General features: G+C 39.0%; 1 pseudogene across 1 annotated transcript; it reads left to right on the forward strand.

Moving 5' to 3' along the window:
- The first annotated feature begins 323 nt into the window (after window positions 1-323).
- LOC311601263 (endophilin-B1-like) lies at window positions 324-1,040 on the forward strand (annotated as a pseudogene). The gene has a single exon. The product of its transcript is annotated as an endophilin-B1-like (transcript).
- Window positions 1,041-17,286: the final 16,246 nt, after the last annotated feature.

The raw sequence follows: 17,286 nt of genomic DNA on the forward strand, positions 1-17,286 counted from the left end.
AACAACCCAGAACTCCTTGGACAATATATGATTGACGCAGGGACTGAGTTTGGCCCGGGAACAGGTTATGGCAATGCCCTTATTAAATGTGGAGAAACACAGAAGCGAAATGGAGCAGTTGACAGCTAATTCAAACATCAGCCTTACATTTCCTCACTCCTTAAGAAACTTTATAAAAGCTGAGCGTGGTGGCACATGCCTTTAATCCCAGCACTGAGAAGGCAGAGGCAGGCAGATATCTGTGAGTTCAAGGCCAGCCTGATCTACAAAGTCCAGGACAGCCAAGGCTACACAGAGAAACCCTGTCTTGAAAAACAAAAACAAAAACGAGACAAACAAAAAGAAAGAAAGAAAAGAAAAGAAAAGAAAAGAAAAGAAACTTTATAAAAGGGGATTACAAAACAATTGCAAAAGAAAGGAAACTATTACAGAATAAGAAACTGGATTTGGATGCTGCAAAAACAAGACTAAAAAAGCAAAAGCTGCAGAAACTAAAAGTTCACCTGAACAAGAATTAAGAATAACTCAAAGTGGTTTTGATTATCAATCAGCGATTACCTGACTCCTGCTAGAGGGAATCAGGAGTAAACACACCCATCCTCTCTGCTCTCTGAATGACTTCGTAGAAGCCCAGATAACTTATTATGCACAGTGTTACCGGTACATGTTAGACCTACAAAAACCACTGGCAAGTTTTCCATTCAATTATCTTTCTAACAACAGACTTTTGGGACACTTGTGCCATCTGTGCTCTCAAATGCAATTGGCCCTTCTGCTATGGCTCCAGCGGGTAGCCTTATAATGGCCTCGCCTTCCAACCTCAATGGCCTTAAAGAATCAAGCAACTTCAGAAAGGCCAGGGTTCTCTGTGATTATGATGCTGCAAATAGTACTGAGCTATCACTTCTGGCAGATGAAGTAATCCCTGTGTTCAGTGTCATTGGAATAGATTCAGACTGGCTAATGGGGGAGAAAGGAAATCAGAAGACTAAGGTACCAATACCTACTTAGAACTTCTCAATGAAGTAGGGAGACCATGAAAGATCACCATCATGACACCATATTTATATTCAGTAACTCTAAAACAGGTTCAAGTATTTTTCATGTTAATGTCCTAAGAGACTGAAAAAGAAATATTAGAAGCCATCAGAAAACTGGCTATTCCGCCAATAAATTTGTATGGTGAATGCTTCATTACAGAATTTGTTAGCAATTTCATGACAAGAATTTTTTTCTTATATAATTGTTTCTACTGAGGTTTCACTAGCAAGCAGCTTCTACTTTTGAGCCCAAACTTTAAAACAAAAGGATTGTTTTTCTACTGAATTTTTCATTAACGCTGAGCTTTTTCTTTTACGCAAATAAATTTATTGTGCATGGGGAAAAAGAAAAGAAAGGATTCAACTGCTTTCCTAGTCCAAAGTCCCAAAGTCCACATTCTGCCAAGAAAATAAACCACATGGTTAGGTCTGTCACAGCAATACTCAAGTTCCTGGTACCAACTTTTGTCCTAGTTAGGGTTTTCTTGTTGTGAAGAGACACCATGATCACAGCAAGTTTTATAAAGGCAAACATTTCATTGGGGGCTGGTTTACAGTTTCAGAGGTTTAGTCCATTATCATCATGGTGGGAAGCATGGGAACATATGGGCAGACATGGTACTAGAGACATAGCTGAGAGTTCTACATCTGGATCCAAAGGTAACAGGAAGAGATAGTGACCCTGGGCCTGGCTTGAACATCTGAGACCTCAAAGCCCACACCAGTGACACACTTCCTCCAAGTCCAAATCTACTCCAAAGAAGCCATACCTATGAGCCTATGAGGCTCATTTTCATTCAAACTACCACGCCAGCGAAAGCTACTGGTCAATACAGGGAAACAGAATTAATGAAAACACATAGACTCACACACATACACATACACACACACACACACACACACACACACACAGAGAGAGAGAGAGAGAGAGAGAGAGAGAGAGAGAGAGAGAGAGAGAGAGAGACATACACACACACCCTGAAAAAAATCAGTGGTAGCCACCACATACTCATATACCTGCACAGACAGAGGGATTGAGTGATGGCTCACATGGATCAGCAGCCCCATCTGACCTCTCCAATGTGACCAAACAGAAGGTGCCTAGTTTGTTTCCTTTTGGAGTGGAGGTGCCAGAACCCTCTCAAGCCTTAGGCAGTGATTGATCAAAGGATTTGGAACATCTCAGGTTGTGCACCCCTTAGGAGTCCCCTGACCACTGCAGTCTTCCTCACTAACAATTTGTCAATCCCTGTCTCTTAGTCACTCTTCCACTGCTGTGAAGAGAATCCATAAACGTGGCAATTCTTATAGAAGAAAACATTTCATTGGAGCTTGCTCAGAGGGACAGAAGTTTAGCCCATTACTGTCATGGAAGTGAGATTTTCTCAGTTTCCATTCTGAACTCAACACTGTGTAGGAAGAAGTCTCTTACTTGCTCAGCAGCCCGGTGTAGAGTCTGTGGCTTTGAGAGCTCCAAAGAGCAGCGGAAACACAGAGAGTTGTATAGGCCTGAGGCTTATCTACAGCCAGCAGAGGCTTTTTTTTCCAACAGGTGCTTTTTTTATTAGAGTTTTATATTATTTATTTAAGTATGCAGAGTTTCACCTTCATGTACTCCTGCACACCAGAAAAGGGCACCAGATCACATTACGGATGGTTGTGAGCTACCATGCGGTTGCTGGGAATTGAACTCAGGACCTTTGAAAGAGCAGCCAGTGCTCTTAACCTATGAGCCATCTCTCCAGCCCCCATTATTATTTTTTTTTTGAGAAAAAGGTTCAATATGTAGACTAGGCTAGCCTGAAACTCAGAGATCTACCTGCCACTGCCTCCTGAGTGCTGGAACTAAAGTTGTACCAGCCAGGCCCTGCCCTATTTATTTGTCTTTTATTTTGATGGTTTGACCATACCATGTTGTCAGGTTCTGTTTATGTTTATACCTGGTCCTAATATCCTCTTGTGTATATGTATCTAAATCTTCCCCTAGACTGAATATTTTCAGCTATTATTTCACTATATATACTTCTACCCCCTTCCCCAATTCCTTCACTGTTCATCAAATGAAGGTATTTGTTCACTGAATGCTTTTCCACAGATTCTGAATACTTTCTAGTTTTCCATGTGCTATAATATTTTTTAATGTCTATCTTAAATTCCCATATTCTACTGGATGTGGTGGGGGCTTGCCTTTAATCCCAGCACTTGGGAGGCAGAGGCAGGTGGATCTCTGTGAGTTCAAGGCCAGTCTACAAATCGAGTCCAGGACAGCCAGGACTATTACACATGGAAACCCTGCCTTCAAAACAAACAAACACAAAAATTGCCATATTCTTTCATCTTCTTCTTTAAACTCATTTCAGCTTTCAACTGTGTTTTTCATTTGACTTGCCAAACTGTTTCTTTTTGAAGACCTCCTTTTCTTAGTAATTTTCTCACTCATGCCCTACATTGTCTTTCTAGTCAGTTAACTGATTACCAGCCTTTCTTAGAATATCCTGAGCTTTTTCTTATGCAATCATTTTTTAGGGTCCCAGAAAGTATTATACATATGCAGGATCTTCGACTTCTAGAACATTCCAGATCAGACAATAGCTCTCTTCTTTGGATAGCTCCTGACCATGGCATTCTGAAATATTTTTCTAAAGGTATGGAGATTTCAGGTTATTTCTGTAAGTGAGATCAAGCTTTGTGAAGAATTTGAAACCTGCTTTTGGGAGAGTCTCTCTGTGGCAACTAAGGGATTTTATGTCTTTTTCTGTACTGTTGTCAGGTCTCTGAATCATCCATGGCTCTATTCTCTCTATTTCTGAGTTCCATGGTAACTCACCTTAAATGCAACTCAGTGAAAAAAGAAATAAAAGGAAAGGGCAGCTCAGCCTCTGGGCTGGAAAGTTCAGGTAGAGTAGGAAAGGGGGATGGGGGAGGGGATGCCAGCTCTGACAGATACTGGGGGAATCGAGAGACCAGGTAGAGACCAGATCCGCTTTCATATGTTAAATAGGCACTTTAGCCACTTGTTTGAAACTCACAGCAAAAAAAACCTTTTTTTTTTTTTTTTACAATTTCCCTTCTGATTGGAGGAGAATATTTGTATTGGGCAGTTGCAGAAAGCTTAATCTTGAGTTTCTTCTTGCCTTCACCTCACTGTCTCTGGCATTAATAGAGGAAAATATTTTAGTTCATTTTAGTTTTCTCCTTTGATTACTTGTAACCTTTCTTTCTTTTTTCCTTCCTTCCTTCCTTCCTTCCTTCCTTCCTTCCTTCCTTCCTTCTTTTCACAGAGAGAAAGCTGGCTTCTGATAGCTAAGGAATGATCATGGAAGTAATTTATTTTTTATATACCTTTAAGATCTGCCATACTGGCCTGGAGAAATGGCTTAGTGGTTAAGCGCACTGCCTGCTCTTCCAAAGGACCCAGGTTCAATTCCCAGCACCCACATGGTAGCTCACTACTGTCCTTAACTCCAAGATCTGACACCCTCACACCAATGCACATAAATTGAAATGTTAAATAAAAATATTTTTAAAAAGATCTGCCATATTTTTCTTTGCTTCAGGGTAGAGATGCTCACAGGTCAATTTTGGCCCACCATTTGATGCCTATTTATTTCATTTGATCAGGAACTGCTAATTTTTTCCCCTATTTTTCAAACCTTTCTGAACACAAAGTGAAGGGAAAGGTTTATTTGTATACAACATCCTGTCGTATGTTGGGCATGTTACCATAATACTTTTTTGTTATAATAAAGAACCTCTCTAAATAGCATCAAAATTTTCATTTGTATAATGATATGTCTGCCAAACTTGTTTTGTTTTGTTTTGGTTTGGTTTTTGAGACAGGGTTTCTCTGTGTAGCCTTGGCTGTCCTGGAACTCTCTTTGTAGACCAGGCTGGCCTTGAACTCACAGTGATCTACCTGCCTCTGCCTCCCGAGTGCATGGCTGCCAAAATTTGTGTGCCACAAGGTCTGATGGCTCAGTAGGGAGCAATTCCCAGAAATTCTTTCCCAATAATATTATTTATAGTAGATATAACTTGAAAAATAGTCATTACACTAATGTTTTACTCTGCCATTAATAGTTCATTATCATGTAATATGGCAATAGCATTTCCCTGAACTATGCTACACAGATTTGAAAGCCTTCACTCAGATTACAAAAGCAGAAGCATTGTTGAAAACCATAGCTTGGCTATTCCGGGCATATGTTATAATTTAGCTAAGAGATAACACTATTTTATTGCTCTGAGTTTCACTTGAGACACGAGCTGGATGCTGTTGTTGCTTAATTAACCTATTAATTTGTTTGCACACAGTTATGGTTTTCCATTTTTATGCTTCATTATTTACTAAAACCTTTTCTATTTACAAAGGACAGACGTTTCAATCACTGTAGCAGGAATAATTAAGTACCTGCCATTCAACCCATTCTCGTGTAATTTAAATAATAAATATATAGTAGTTACATGGCGTAGAACTAATTGCTGTGCTTTAAAAAGTTCTTTTTTAGGTTTATTGTTTTATTTTACTTTATGTATATGAGTGTTTTGATTGCATGTATATCTGTGTACCACATGTATGCCTGGTGCCCGTTGAGGTCAGAAGAGGGTGTTGGATCCCCTGGAACTGGAATAAGGGACAGCTGTGAGCTCCCATGTGGGTGCTGAGAATTAAACCTGAATCGTCTGCAGGGAGAACAAGTGTTCTTAACAGCCTAGCTGTCTCTCCAACCCCACTGATTGCTATCTTGACCCACAGTTAATAGAGCAAAAAAAAAAATGTTTTTTAAATATAACACCACTGCATACCTTGTTAAATTGGAAACTTTTACAATTTTTCATGATAAAATCGAGAATAATTTTATAACTTTTTGCACATAGCTGTTACAAGTAGGATAATCTGTCTTTAAGTAGGAGTAAGTGGCTCTAAGTGACAAATCCTAGCAAGATTTTCTGAGTTAAGGATCTTGTTTAAATAAATTTCTTGTTTAAAAGAAAAGAAAAACATTATCTGCATATTCACTGGTCTCACTTTCAATAAGCTGAATTCAACTAGAAGGCATTATTTTGAAAGAAATAAGGCAGACACAGAAAAATGGACATGCCATGTGTTTTCTCGTATGTGAGAGCTGAAAACAAGTTGGCATGAAAAAATGATTACTACAAATTAAGAACAGTGTAGAGGATGAAGGTCATGAAGGTTGAGGATGAAAAAAGGTTGGTTGAAAGGAATCAATGCATGTTGTATGAGTATATGGAAGTAACATGCTAAATCCCAGGAAGCAATACAAATTTTTAAAGTAAAAAAAAAGGAAAATAAATAAGAAAACCCAAAAATTAATCTGAAAATTGATCTTTATTTTAAATTACTTGAAAATATAACCATTCAGAATACAGAATAACAACTGGCCACATTATTTCATGTGTGTATTTCTATTTCAAAATTCTTTTTTAAAATTTTAATAAAAAGACAATAAAATAAAGCTTCATTTTATCAACAAAAGAGGAAGTACTCCTTAAAAAGAAAAACATATAGCTAGAGGAGAAACAAATACGAAGAATAAGTAAGTATGAAGAAAGCTTTTGGAAACTTTGGAGCCTCGTTTAAAAAAGCAACTATGTGGGTTCCCGGGGTTCAAAAAGGACCTGAGAATGCCAAAAGAGCTTATTTAGAGAAGTAATAGAAAAATTTCCAAATGTACGCATGATACAATTTTCAAATACAGGAAGGTCAAATTTAACATGTTAAATATGATTCAATCAAACGGATTTAAAATATCTTATAATCAAGCTCTCAAAGGTTGAAGTATAGGAGGAAATTCTCAAAGCATCCAAACTAAAGAAGCAAAGAATGTACAGAGGTGTCCTTACGTGACAGCAGAGGCCTGACAGGTCAGAGTCCAGTAGGATGAGATTTTCATAATAACTAAAAGGGGAGAGGTGAAGCTGGAGGTTGATAATGCTAGCCATAATAATGGTATCTTTTAGAAATGACAGCAGGAGAAGATCTACAACTGCAGTAAAATTCCTGAGCACAAACACAAAAGGATGATGAAATATCATTTTAGAGAAGATGACTGCTAAACTTTCTGTGCTTCCCCTATGAAAATTAACAATTCCAGAGACTTGTGGTATTATTTGACCAGGGTAACTCTCGTGTTCCTCATATGGGAATCTTGATACCACCAGGCCAGCAGAAAGACCATTAGTAAGATGCTCTGTAGGATTCTCAACCTCTTCCCAGGAGGCCCATGGTCCATTTTTGAGTTACAAGTAGTTTGATAGGAGATAAATTCACTTATTAGAATCGATGTTAGACCCTGCCACAAGTCAGAGGCACTCAATGGACTTTCATTCATATATTCCCAAATCAGGTTAATTACCATTTATAACACTTCTTGGTATATTCTTGGGTCTTGATTGACAATAAAAAACTCATACTTGTGAGGAATGTTTTATGGCCAGAACTTCACATTGTGTTGCAGGGGTAAGAAGGGGAACTAACGTGAATTGGGACTACTTAACAATATTCTGCTTTTTAGGGTTCAGGAATATCCACACACTGAACACTTGAAAACCTGACTCATGGCCTGAGTACAAGTCTCAGCAACCAAATGGTAGCTCACAACAATCAGTGATCTGATGCTCTCTTTTGGCCTGCAGGTATAATGAGGGCAGAGCACTGTATACATAATAAATAAAATCTTAAAAAGAAAGAAAGAAAGAAAGAAAGAAAGAAAGAAAGAAAGAAAAACAAAGGAAGGAAGAAAACCTGACTCAGATTAATGGAAGTTTATTTGAACACTGAACAAGCACTGACTGGTCAGGGCAGCCACAGTCCAAATTCAGGAATCAAAGAGTGACCATGGTCTTTTTCTAAGGCAGGCTTTTTATAAGAAAAACTGTAACCAGGTAACAACTAGGTGACCAGATGGGAAGCAAGGGGGGAGGCAGCATTACATCATTTTGATTAGCTAAACGTAAGAAAAATTGATTTTTTTCAGAGCATAATGTACCCAGGTGGCTGGACGAAGCATTTTAAGCTGATTGGCTAGGATATAGGCTTGGGACATTTCAGTTCCGCACTGTTCCTGGAGAAAGGAACACAGCAGAGTATTGTGGCTTTGTTTAAGTAGTAGGACATAAATCATTAATTTAAGAATGTTCAACAAGTATTGATTTGTAAGTAAAAGGCTATTCAATCTCCCAGGCAGGTAGAGCCTGAGAACCAGAACTTAATTTCACCTTATAATCAAGATGGAAACTTGGAGGTAAAATGGTTTCTGATATGCTAAGAGCAATAGCTGGTGTTAGCAGAGGAGCCACAGTTATGCTAGGAACTATAATAGGTCTCAACAGAAATGCTATAGAGTTAAAGCAAGTTAAGCAGGCTACAACATGCTATAAAGCTAAAATGGCACATACAAGAATGAGTGCAATCCAGGTAGACAGGGGTCTTTCATCTCCAAGAAGTGGTCTCAGGAGTCCCCTTCTGTTTTCTAGTCACATTGCCCAAGAAATTCTTATCTCTAGTGCTGAACAGGGCCCTAGAGAAGACATCACTTGGCTGTGTATGTAGCAGATTCAGTGATAACTATTTCTTTTGGGCTGGGATGAAGTGAAGCTGCCATTACAGTTGAAAGTGAGCGATCTCTCACTACACTCTGAAAGGGATGCTCAGTGTAATGATCAGTTTTCTGCAGTATAGTTTCTTATCAAAGCCACCTCGGACAAGGAGTACAGTTTCATTTTCACTTTATTTGGCCCAGCAGTTCTCATGTGTTCTACAGATATAGGTTTCATGATACAGAAGGAAAACCTATATTTTTTTTCCTATGCATCTTTCATGAGTGTAGCACATTCCATAACAGTTCCTGATTTAAAGCCATACATACATTGGTGGGCCTTATTCTCCATCATATTATAGCCTCTTGGAGAACCACATTGCCTTCAAGCAGCAGATTTGGTTAAGCATCTTTATAAACAATTAAAGATGAGACATATCTTTCTATTTGACAGATACACATTAACTCCACCCTAGATAACACATCTCACATGAGCCACCTGGGATTTCATTGTGAAGATTTTGTAATAATTTTTCTTGTTGTTTGACAGTTTCATATATTTAGACAATAAAGTTTAATCATTTTCACTCTTATCCCTCTCTCATCTTCCTCTCTCTCTCATTGGAAATGTTCTTTCTAATAAGTCCTTCTCCTACTTTCCTATCTTCTTTTTGTGCGCTACCCACTGAGTTCAGTTTCTTGTCTGAACATTGGTAGGAGGTTATTTTCAGTGGTTACACACTGAAGAAAATGTCTTACTGAACCGAACAATTGTTTACTATGAACAGTCCCTCAGGTATCGGTGGGATTCCTTCCCTATCTATGATGAAATGTTGATAGCCTTGATATTAATCATCAATTTGAAGCTTCTATTAATTTTTTCATAAGGTGGCATTGATATTTTGCCCAAAGTGTAAATATGTGTATATAAGTAGGAAATTTTATTGGCTCACAAGAAGATACAAATCATATATTATTTCACTACTACTTAGACTAATAGCATACTGTTCATACGAGACCTGATAAAAAGGTATACTTCAAAATGTAAGATATGAGCATCATCAGTCATGTGAAATGGGAAAAAAAAGAAATGAAGGTCAATCTTGTGCACTGTATATTCAAATGTTGGTTGCAGTTTGGACTTTGGCATTGTCATTTTTCTGAAGCATCTCCTATCTTGGTATGTTGTCCACATTGTTATCCATCACCTTCTGATTGATCAAATAAAGAGCTGAACTGCCAATAGCTGGGCTGGAGAGCTAAGGTGGGATTTCAGGTGGGGACCAGAGGAGAAAGTCACCATGAGGAAATGGATGAGGAAGGAGCAGCCAGGGAAAAACTAAGATGGCAGCTAATGGGCCACAATTCTGGGAAGTAGTCCAGGCCACTATAGTCAGGTTAGAATAGCTGAGTATCATCTGCCCACCTATAGTGCCTGAAACTTATAATAAAATTTAAAAGGTCTCCATGTTGTTATTCAGACCTAGGGAAGGCATAGAAAACCATACATTTACAGTAAATTTTCAGGATCAGGCAATTGCAGATGCTTTATTTGGAAGGCTTCATGATTAAAGTTGCACCTTTCAAGACAGATTTTTGCCCAGACAGTACATTGTACTCACAGAAGAAGCCAAAGTAAGGGATTCAGACTTACGTGGAGATTCCTCTTTTTTTTTTTTTCTTCTGGCTTTTTGAGAGAGGGTTTCTCTGTCCTGGACTCAATTTATAGATAAAGCTGGCCTCGAACTCACAGAGATCAGCCTGCCTCTGCCCCCCAAGTGCTGGGATTAAAGGTATGCACTACCACTACCCAGCTGTGGAATGTACTCTTAACAAATACCTGCATTCCACTTGGAGGCTTCCTTTGTGGTGAGTGCTGGGTGGAGCTCAGGCAAGGCTTTGTCACATGCCTCTGCTTTTGACCAACTTATTAGGGGTTACCCTACTCTGCAACTTTAACATTTGTGTGATGTTTAGCTAAAGCTTGAGTAAAACCCAAACACTCTTTGGATCAATATATGTCTACTCCAAGTCTTTCCCCCTCAACCTGCCTGCAACTCCATGAGTCCAAAGATAATAGGAGCCTTCTTTTGTCCAGGAATTATGGCCAATTTATATTGATAATATGTGTGTTTCATACTGGTTTCACTCCTTGACCAAAAAAAAAGTAGGAAAACCAATTTCTTATTTTATGAGTCTTGATTGTACTATCAAGAAAGTAAATAATAAACATTAAGACTCTGAGTGTTGTGGGGTGTAGTGGCACACACCTTTAATCTCAGCACTCAGGAGGCAGAGGTATTAGACTCCAATCACTTGAGTCTATTCCTGGAAGCCCAATTGAGAGCCAGAGTCCAGAGCAAAGGAATTTTATTGAACCGAACCCGTCAAGGTCCACTGAACTCTGGGGAGATGGAAAGACCCCGTTCTGTAATGGTGGAGGGTTTAAATACCCTTACAGAAGCAGAACTTAGTACAACATGATTGGTTAGTTGAACTTCAAAATGATTGGTTACTAGTTATTTTATCCTGAGGGGGCAAGAGCTTAGCTTGGGACATCAGGTGCTGTCAGGTGCTTGGGACAGGTATGAGGGTGTGGTTTTTCTCAAAAAAGAATAAAACAGCCCTGAGGCCATCTTGGAAAGTACCGAGTGGCCAGGGTTGAAAAACAACTTTTCTATTTCTTCATTCCCACATCTCTTATGTTAATGCTTTGATCTTAAAAGACTGAGACCATCATGATTTATGTTCTTGGAGGGCCACTACATTATTGATCCTTGAGTATTGTTGTCTAAGCATCATGATCTGGACCGTATTTATACATTCTTTAATAAAGGATAGGACTATTTTCTGGGTATATTCCAAGGAGTGGGATAGCTGGGTCTTGAGGAAGCCCTATTCCCAGTTTTCCAAGAAAGTGCAAGATAGATTTCCAAAGTATAAGTTTGCATTCTCACCAGCAATGAAGGAGTGTTCCTCTTTCTCCACATCCTTGCCAGTATGAGGTATCACTTGAATTTTTTATTTTAGCCATTCTGATGGGTGTCGTTTTGATTTGCATTTCTCTGATGACTAAAGACGTTGAGCATTTCTTTAAGTGTTTCTCAGCCATTTGATATTCCTCTGTTGAGAATTCTCTGTTTAGTTCTGAGCCCCATTTCTCAATTGGTTTGGTGATGTTTAATTTCTTGAGATGCTCCATCACACACTTGTCCCTCAGTAGAAGAATGGATAAAGAAACTGTGGTACATTTACACTATGGAATACTACTCAGCTATTAAAAACAAGGGAATTCTCAAAATTTGTGGACAAATAGATTGAACTAGAGATGATCATAATGAGTGAGTTAACCCAGAAGCAGAAAGAGTCAAATGGTATATACTCACTTATATCTGGACACTAGCCCCAGGGGCATGGCCCATGGAAGTCTTCACTTACCAGGAAAGTGGGACAGAGAGGAGGACATCCTATTGGGACTTTAGGTGAGAGAAGCATGGAAGAATGGGGAAATAAAAGGATCGAGAGGGTCCTAGAAACCTCAAGAAGAACATTATGATGGGCGGATCTGGCCCCAGGGGTCCTGCTCAAACTATGGCACCAGCCAAGGACAATAGGGGCAGTAAACTTCAAACCTCTACCCAGATCTAGCTGATGGACAGGACATTCTCCACCATTGAGTGGAGAGTGGGGACTGACTTTCACATGAACTCTGGTGCCCCATTTTTGACCACATCCCCTTGATGGGGAGGCCTGGTGGCACTCAGAGGAAGGATATCAGGCTACCAAGAAGATACTTGATACCCTATGAGCATATACATAGGGGAGAGGAGTAGGGAGGAAGTGAGAGGGAGGTAGGAATGGGAAGATACAAGGGATGGGATAACAACTGAGATGTAATATGAATGAATTAATAAAATATTTTAAAAAGTAAAAAAGAAAGGATAGGAAACAGTTAAGAATGCAGGGGCCAGGTACTTTGTCCTCATGACTATTAGCTGGATGGCACCCAAACTTTGTTTGGTATAAGGTAAGACACAAAACATGACTGATTTAAACAGAACTAAGAATCTAATTTTTGTAGCCATTTGTCCCTCATGCCAGAAAGTTGTCCTTGACTTAGCATTTCAGCCTACAAAGTGGAAAAAGGGTGAAGTCATTCTTTTCTGTAACTTCTTCCTGCTGACATTAGGGGTGCTGTTATCAGGGCGTAGAAAGGCTGAAAAGCTAGTCAAAGGCTAATGGGGCACTCATCAAAAGCATCTTCGTAGCTGATCCAGTTGAAGAACAGGGAGTAGTAATATCTGTGGGACTGGTTTACATCATCTTCCAGCAGGTCCAGATCTCAGCAGCTCTGGATGGAGTCTGTTAGCCAGGCAAAATTCTGCTGAGAAAAATTCAGACTAGAGACAGAAATTAAAATTGTGTCTATATGACAGCTAGAGTAGGCTTATGCCTTTGAAACTGAGTAAAAGCATGAACATTTTTCTCAGTCCAGAAGACTTGATATACACATTGGACAGACTCATTTTTAGCATGATGAGAAGCGCCCTTAAGTCTATATTCAAAATACAAACAATTCAGAATACAATTGCAATTCATAAATTGAATCTTGAGCTTTGGACTGATTAATAAGCAACCAGTACTCCACCAGCTTATTATCTCATTTTAAATCTATAACTTGTACTTATGTACCTTAACACTTTTCTTAAGATCCTTTAACTTTTATAACTTGCACTTACCAACATTTAAATACTTTTTTGGACCCTCAAATGTTAAACACTTTCTCAGACTCTCAAACACTTGTATTTCAACTTGAAATACTTTATTATCATTCTTATCTTGCACGTATCAATCTTTAAACACCTTTTCAAACCCTCAAATGCTTTACTTGTCCAACTTAAACTTTCAGATCCTCAGACCTTATATAAACCACAACTTTTTCTATCTAGTTACTCAGTAAGAGACACAGGCCATTGAGTTACACTAAAAAATGTTTACTGTTTATTATGAAGCCTGTGAGCAAGGCAAGCCTGTTGCCTATTTGTCTTTTTAAATAAGAGAAGAGACCTAGTACCTAGTAGTTCTAACTAGCTAATGAATTGACTAGTGTACTAACAGTAAATCTAATTGTCCTTTAGCTATCAAGCTACCATTAGCTTTGCCATCAATGTAATCAGAGACCTGAGAAGGATAAACTATAACCTAGACAATTTTATGTACCAATCAAAATGACAAGAGGTGACTAGCTATATCCTGGTACCTAGACAGTTGTCCCAGTCATCTTTAATAACATGGCACTCACCATGGGCAGGGACAGTCTGGCCATCAGGCACAGAGGCATAGAAGATGAGAGTCTGTGTGATCATTGAGAACTAGATCTTCAACTGATCTTGATAGAAAAAAGGTTAATTTTGGCCACCTGCATGGTCTTAAACACCCAAAAGTATAATTAAATATTAAAATTATTAATATTTTAAAAATAGATCAGGCTGCACACTCCCTAGAAATTAGGCTTAAAACCAGATAAGATATTTTTAGACAACTACTCATTATTATTTTCTTGATAATAAAAATGTTGTCCCGATATAGGACACTACAACCTTGGCTCAATTTCAACACTCCAGCACCTACCTACAACTCAGAGAGACAAGCCCACTATTGTTTTAACCAAAAAAAAATTGTGGAGGAATGTTGTCAATAAAGAGCTGTTTGGCCAATCAGCTGGGCAGAAGGACAGGAAATGAAAGATGAGACTTTCTGATAAAAGAAAAGGAACTCTCTCTGGGAAGAGGGGGAGGAGAGAAAAAGGTCCCTTTGCCAGGAGACATGGGGGAGAAAGAAGAGGTATATTCGTGAATGCTGGAGAATAGCTGAGCACATGGTTGTAGAAACAGACTGATAGAGTAGAAGCCATCCCAGGAGTCATCAGATTGGCAGTTATTGGTTTTTATGTGGGTTTTAAGGGTACTAGGATTAGAGTAGCTCAGATTCTGCCCAGCATGGTGCTTACAGCTTAAATTTTTTTTTTTAATTTTAAAGTAGCCTTGGTTCACATGGGGCAAGACAGATATTAATCCCCTAAACTACTTCCCATATCTTCCTGCCAAAACCCCATGTCATCTGCTCCTAAATTTCTATCGAGCTACCTCTCATCCATAAGCCCAAATACTAATTTTCGTCATCTGGGCCAAATTCTCCATCCACACCAGCCATGTACTTCTTCTCAACCTCACCTATGGCAGCCTTCTCCCTTCTCCTCTTTCTCTCCCCTTTATCCCAAGATCCTATTCCAGTCTCTGACTGCTTCCTTTTCCAAAAACCTCTCTGTCCCACAAGCCCGGGAACCTTAGCCATGCCTATCCCACTTGCCCTGCCTGAGTGTGTTGGCTTTGTATTGGTCAAGCAGAAATAAGTTTTTAGACAAGGTTGCAAACATTTTAGTGTATGTGAGTCTGCTCATTTGGGCAGCAACCAGACCAAACCCCAACAACTATTGTTAAATGTCTTGTCTATCTCTGTCGCTAGATGCCATCTGAGAGGTACGTCACACTGGACTAGCCACTCCAGCAGCTATTAAAAGTGATCCAGCCTTGGAGGGACAACAAGAAAAAACCCCATGAATAGATGCTCTTGTGAGACTATCAAGAAACAAACCATACATACAAGTAACATTCTTCAGACTGAGAAGGTTGTATTTAGTAATAATATACATATATGCATGTAATTATAATTGGAAAGGCCATTCATTTGAAGAACTGAGAGAGGTTGTATGGGAAGGTATGGAGGAAGGAAAGAGAATGGAGAAATGTTGTTGTTGTTGTTGTTGTTGTTGTTGTTGTTTTTGAGACAGGATATCTCTGTGTAGCCCTGGCTGTCCTGGACTCGCTTTGTAGACCAGGCTAGTGTCCAACTTACAGCGATCCTCCTGCCTCTGCCTCCCGAGTGCTGGGATTAAAGGTGTGTGTCACCATGCCTGGTTGGATGCTTCATTTCTATCTGAAACATCATAAGCATTTTTAAAAACTGTCTCTATCCCTTTTGGAATTCTAGTTTTCCAGGCTCTTGAGAAAATTATCAGTAAGCTTTGTCTATGACATTCTAGGCTGTCCCTAGTCTGCTTCTCCAAACTCTTTCAACCTCCTTCCAGGATAAAGTTTTCCCACATCCCATTAGATATAACAACAACTATGCTAGTTATCAATATCAATTTTCTATACTAGTCAGCTTTCTGATATTGTAACAAGTATGTGAGCCAACCAATTTATATATAGAAATGGTTGGTTTGGTTCTGTTTAGAAGGTTCCTGGTTCATTATTTGTTCAAAGGGCTTTGGGACATGTGGTAAGATAGCAAATAATAGCAAGAAGCCTGTTGTGAATATGTTTCTTACCTCATGGAAAGGAAGCAAGGAGGGAGGGGGTAAGAGCCTAGAGTCTCATGATCCTTTTTGATGGAGTTATACTATATATTGATGTTTATGTTAGCTTGACAGAAGTTAGCATCATTAGGGAAGAGGAAACTTCAACTGAGGAATGCCCCCATCAGATTGGCCTGTGGGCAAGACTGTGGGGGCATTTTCTTGATTAATATTAATGTGGGAGTGTCCAACCAACTGTGTGTGGTACCACCCCAGGACAGGTGATCCTTAGTTGTGTAAGAAAACAGGATGAGTAAGCCATGAGGAATAACATAGCACATAACCTGATAACCTTTCACTAGGCTAAATCTCTCAATGTTTCCCATAGTGTCATACTGGAGTCTGAGCCTTTATAATATAGGCCTTTAAAACATATCTAAGATCCAGACTACAATATATTTCTCATTAGTTTAGTAATTGTCTATTTAGAAAGTTTCCCATCCATATCTGTGGAAAGTAGAATATACTTTCTTTATACAATATGGATATTCTAAATATTCGTATTTGCATCCCTTTTTATCTAACAGCCTTTTTCAATATCTCTTTCTTTCCTATTTTATATTTTTCCTAAAAAGTAAATGTTGTATGTTCACTATTTTGCTTAGTAATTCCCTCAGATAGCCAAGCAGTGATGATGCACACCTTTAATCCCAGCACTCAGGAGGCAGAGCCAGGAGGATCGAGTTCGAGGCCAGCCTGGTCTACAGAGTGGGTTCCAGGACAGCCAAAGCTACACACAGAGAAACCCTGTCTTGAAACCACCCCCAACAAATTAAAAACTTTTTAAGATCAGCGTGACAAAACAAAGATATAAAATGAATAAATAAAAGCTTTGGAAAGAAACTGAAAGTAGAGACAGTGCTGAGGTCAAGCACAGAGGAGTAAGTCTAGTTAGAAAAAAAAGAACCACCCCTCAAGAAACAAAGAAACAACAAAAGAAGAAGTTCCCTCAGATAGTGGAGGGGGTGGTTATCATAAAAACACATTATTTTAGCCAGGCATGGTGGCACATGCGTTTAATCCTAGCACTCTGCAGGCAGAGGCTGGCAGATGGATGTTCCAGGCCAGCCGGGTCTAGAAAGTGAGTCCAAGGCTACACAGAGAAACCCTGTCTCAAAATCCCAACAAAACAAAACAAAGCACATTATATTAATATAAAAAGTGACAACAAAACCCTTTATAATGATTGATTATTAATAAACAACAACAACAATAATAATATTAAAAAGGAATTTTCTCAAGTAAATAGCAAAGTTTTATTGCTGGA

The sequence above is a fragment of the Acomys minous genome, assembly GCF_964271855.1.
Source record: "Acomys minous genome assembly, chromosome: 7".
NCBI classification, from domain to species: domain Eukaryota; kingdom Metazoa; phylum Chordata; class Mammalia; order Rodentia; family Muridae; genus Acomys; species Acomys minous.